The following is a 5,518-nucleotide window of genomic DNA, read 5'->3' as shown; positions in this document are numbered from 1 at the left end:
GTCTCCTGTGTGGTACCAGCCTGCATTGAACCCAGCTATAAGGTTGAAAAACATCAAACATAACGACATAGAGTCGCTGACAGGTCTCTGAAAGCTCCTCTTGCTCAAAGTGTATGAAGATGTTCTCTGTCAGAGGATCAAAGGACGCCTCCGTTTCTTTTCATCGTGAAGTCAAGGAATTACCTCCAGTTTCACCAGCATCCTATAACAAATCACACCTGTGTGATACCTGCTTTAATCAAAGCTAGAATGGATTACCTAATTTAATTCAGTTCTTATGGAAAGACTAGATCAGACTGACATCAGCGCAGAAAGGTTATACCAAGGATTAAAGGATAAGCAGGTTGTTTTTAATGCAGACATTGCTTTGGTTTAATGTGAGTCTCACTAAGCCACCATCCATTACACAGGGTGTAAGGTTCAACATGGTTGAGTAGGGACGGTGTGTAAGCCTCTAAAAGCAGGTGTAAATCTAACCAGGGCTGCAACAAATTAAAAAAAAAAAAAAAAAAGAAAGAAAATTCAGTCACTTCCTACTCAACCCCATGTCAAAGTCAGGCCAGTTTAGTAGTCCACAAAACATTTCTGGAGCTTCACAGCAAAGCAGTGTTGCAGCATTCTCCTAAACACTGACAGAGATGGGGACACAAACAACCCCCAAAAAAGATTCTCTGGAAGCCACGAGATCCCAAATTGATTTGAAAATATGTTATTTACGCCAAAATCTTCACTGCAGCTGCTAAGTTGAAAACTGTGAGCATGCAACACATCTCAAGGGTGTGTGTGTCTTTGAGTGAACTTTTCCTTTAAACGGATGGTCGCAAAAAACAACTGGATCATTTTTGTCACAGTGACAGCGACCAACAACACAGGGCAAAGGTTGAGTTTATTCAGTCATTTGAAATGGTGCCAGGCTGTCAGCCAACTGGACTGCCAGTCAGCCTTCGTTTTCGGGGAGATTTTGTGACCGGTGGCGAACAGAATTGCATCAAGAAAGCAAAGTTTATAGGGAAACAATCTAAACACAGATGGTGTCATTATTCCACAGCCATTTTATTGTGCAATCAACATTTACTTCATCATGATACGTTAAAGCAAAAAAAAAAATTTATTTCTATTCTGATTTAAATGATGAGTCAATCATCAAAATATCTGAGTTCAGCTCTAAATCGAACAAGAAAGGCCTTCCACATGACAAAAATGTTTCCTGGTATTTTTTAAATGTGACCCGTTTTACCAGAACATGACTGTATTATATTGCTGAGCAGGGAATACTGACTCTCTTATTGATTGCAAAGATAATTCTTGGTTTTGTAATCAGGGAACTAACAGTCCGGTTTAACTAGATTTTACATGATTTACCCGAACAAGCAACCAAAATGTGCCTTCTTCCAGGTTTTACTAACGATGTTTTCATGTTGTTAGGAAGAGATCTTTTCATCAGAATGCATCATTCTTTGTGCAGCAAAGGATTTTTCCCCCCTCGAATAAGACAGCAGACAGAAGGTGTTTAAACCAGCAAATACTTTCAGGAACTGATTACAGGTTGAATCATAACACCAGCAGTGCATTTCAGGCATCTCCTGTTCGCTGCAGAAGAGAATGGGAGCTGAAGGCTGACCTCTGGCTGTCACCCTCCCACCATCCTCAAGAGAAAACTGTAAAGATAGAGGGAGAGAGAGATGTAAGAATAAACAAATCATACTCGCTCTTTGAAGATGTGTGGCAGCTCCGTCTTTCATGTGTTCCCACAGGGGCTGGCGCTCATGTGGACAACACGTCTGATGTCACAATTGATCAGAGAAATAATTTGAGAGAGTTTGCAGAGGCTTCATAACCAACTTTTCTGATTTATTCTCAACATCAGTTTTAGTTTGGAACATGTGATGATCTGGTAAAGGAGCAATCTGCAGGTAATCATGTTCTGTTTCGGTGTCATATTTATGTATCCAGCAATCGTCCAGGCGTTTTTTCTGCCCCTCCCAGAGATCACCTGTGAGTCAAACAGAGTAGGCAGGATGGGATTGCATCTACTGCAGGTAATACACTGACTAAGGATAAATACCTCATACACCCCCACATCAAAAGACCCAAACTACCACTTTAAAGGTGCTATATGTAAGAATTGACCACCTGTCAAATCGCCTAGGAGGCAACTCGTATTTGATATCAATTAATGAATTATTAGATATAGTTGGAGTAGTTGGAAACTTTACTATCTGCCATTTGTGACTGATAATTGAACAAAAATGTAATATTAATCAGTGTGGCTCAAATCTGAGGATTTCTCATTTAAAGAAAAGTCCAGCTGTGGGCCTGTGGATGTTACTGCTGCTCCTGCAAAGGTCCGTCCTGTTAGTGTCATAATACAATCCTCGCTGTCAGTGCTGGGCTGTGAGCCACCACAGCATCCTTTATCATTTCAGAGTCATTACACCTCTGAGTCAGACATGAGTAAACAGAACTTCAGAAGTTTTTTTTTTCCTTTGACAGTTTTCTGTTCCTGTCACCCTGGTTGTTCTTCTGCAGTCTCATCACTCATCTCTTCCACATCATTTGCAGCTCATGTGACAAAGAGACTTTCTGACGCCTCAGCCAGTGGGAGCTGCAGGGAAAATAATGAGATGAGCATGACGCTGAGGTGTTGGGATACAAAGGAGAAAACCATAGATAGAGTCTTTTATGTTTCTGTCAGGAAACAAAAGTTAATTAGCAAAAGTTATTGTGAAAATACAGAATTGAGCAAGAATGAGGTTGTATAAAATTTCCAAAGAGTTTAATGATTGTTAAAGGTGCTATTTATAAGAAAAGATGATTTTTGAGTCTCATTCCCAAATAATGACGCTTTGGGATTCCCTGCTCATCAAAAACAGACGCTCTGGGATTGTATGACGGGTCGGCCGCCATCACAAAGTGTCAGTTCTTGATCAGTTGGGAATGAGACTCAAAAATCAACTTGTCTTACAAATAACATCTTTAAGCCTGTAAGGAACAATTCAACATTTTTAGGCTTGCTTGCTTTCTTGCTGAAAGTTAAAAGAGAAGATCGATAACACTTACTGATGCCCATATGCTAAATATAAAGATAGAGTCAGTAGCCATTAGCTTCTTTTGGCATTAAGGAGTATATACAAGGGAAACAGCTGGCCAGGCTCAGTCCAAAGAGACAATCTGACTAACAGCACATTTAAAGCTTCTCTGGCACAGTGCAATGACTTTGCTTTAATGTTTTAATACTTTGTTACTTGTATGGATTAAACAAATGAGATTAAACGCGTTAATAAGTGCGCTACAGATGTGCAGTTAGGCTGGCACAGACGAGCTAGCTCTTTCCCCCTATTTCAAGACCTTGTGCAAAGCTAAGCTAACCGGTGGCTGGCTGCAGCTCATCTTCTTACACAGAACTTGTTAATGTTGAATGATTCCTTTGATTTAATTTGTTATTACCCCTTTGTCACTACGGACTCTTAAAAAGAAACAACCCTGGTTTTCCTCGGTTACACTCCGCCTTTCCGAAACCCCGCTGTTCCGAAAATAGACTTCCATTCTTTGTAATGGCGGGGTTTCCCATTTTTTCTAAAGACCCCGCTATTCCGAAAAGGCTATTGGGGAAACCCTGACCCTAACCCTATTGGGAAGTAATTTGAAGTTGAAAGTCGGAACAGCGGTGTTTCGGAGTGGGGGTGTTTCGCAATGGAGGGGTTTCGGAATGGAAGGCTGTCCCCGTTTTCCTCATGTCACATTAACTTTAGATATGATCTTGTTATCTAGATCTTGAGAGTTGTTCCTCCGGTTGAGGGCTATCTGAGTTCTCAACTGATTGGAAAGCAGGAAAATAGCAACAAAAATTGAGAAACAGCATGTCTGCCCCTCACTGTGTCCACAAGAGTCCTTGTGGTAGTTTAAACTCCACAAAAGGATCCCTTTTGAAAGTATGCACTCATCATACTTGAGTTGACTTTAATCATTTTACAAACACTTCACTTTTAGACAGACTCTTGAAACAAGTTCCACCTGGATGATCAAACGAACTTGTATGTGTAATATGAGTCATTTCAATTGCAAAGTAAATAAATTCAATACTTCTACCACCACTTATCTCTTCACAAACATCGACTGAAGTCAGTGTTGTTCTTGTTCTTCAGCTGTACTCCTGCCACTTGGAATGGCTGTGGTGTCAACTGAAGTGAAGTCTTTCAAGGTTTTGAGCATCCTCAACAGCACCAATGCCCTTCAGAAAAATTACCATAGCAACACAAATGTAGTAATAAAAAGCTAACAGCGTGAACACAACTGACATATTTCAGCCCAGAATAGCAGATTTTGACAATATATATAAAGTATATCACATGATTCTCTCAACAAGCGGCTGAACCGGCCTTGTTCATGTTGGATAAACTGCTCTAGGACATCATGGGAATGTGTAAGTTGTTCAGATGAATGCAGTCAATGTTGTGTGAGGCATACGGTTCAGTGTGTGTGTGTGTGTGTGTGTGTGTGTGCGCAGCTCATATGAAGTGATACATCTCAATCTTTTTGATCGATTATGTCAGGATTTGTGCTTTTGTGTCAGCTTCTGAACTTCAACAAATTGTACAGCAGTCTGGTCCGTGTGTTTGTGGAACATGTAAGACTCTATATGGAGGATAGACTGTGTTTTTCTTAAATGAAAACACCCCCCTTAAATATCAATACAATAATCAATTGTGTGTATTGAGAAAGTGGTAGCAAATAAGTAAAATGTATTTTTTGTATGAAATAATATAGTCGTTGTCTGGCATTGTGGACTGTAAATTAAATCTAAAAGTAGCAGGCAGATGCCTAACCTCACATATTTATTTTATTATAAATATTTTATATCCATCTTATTCCTGTAATGTATTCATATAGCAGCAGAAGAAAATAATGCCACAGGAATTTCAAACATGCACACAAGAACGTGCTACAAACTTTACCACAGTAGTGCATGAAGTGTTACTCTGTGGTGGGTTTGTCTCATTGCTTGGTTCATTAATTTTTTTGTAATTATTCATCTTGTCCGATGCCAATTTGACACATTTATGGTGCATCTCTGAAGCTGAAGGAATAATATTATATGCTGTTTATCTCAGTTTTACCTATTGATAATCCAGGAAAAGTAAAGAGATGTTATTGTGAATGTCAGTGTCTCCCCCTGCTGGCAAACTGTAAAGCTGCAGGACAAATCATGTGGCTACACTGTTGGAAATGTCACATTTTATGGTCAGGTGCTTAAGTTATGATTCACTTAGTCAAACTAAGTATACGCTATTCTTAAACTAAAACAGTATAACAATCAACAGTTCTTTAAAAGGCAGATATTCACTTGGTGCAACAGCTGTATATTACGAAAATAACTTCTGAAGTTTCTAAAATAACCCAAATGTGTTTGACAACCATTCTGGTGTACTGTAGGACAGCTGAAGCACCTCAAGCATGACATACAAATTCACAACTTCAAAAATTAATGTCAAGTACTGGTTTCAAACCAAGCCAGGGA

This window comes from Pagrus major, chromosome 5 (assembly GCF_040436345.1).
Source record: "Pagrus major chromosome 5, Pma_NU_1.0".
NCBI lineage: Eukaryota > Metazoa > Chordata > Actinopteri > Spariformes > Sparidae > Pagrus > Pagrus major.
The sequence above is the reverse complement of the archived record's forward strand: the minus strand, read 5'-3'. Positions refer to the sequence as shown.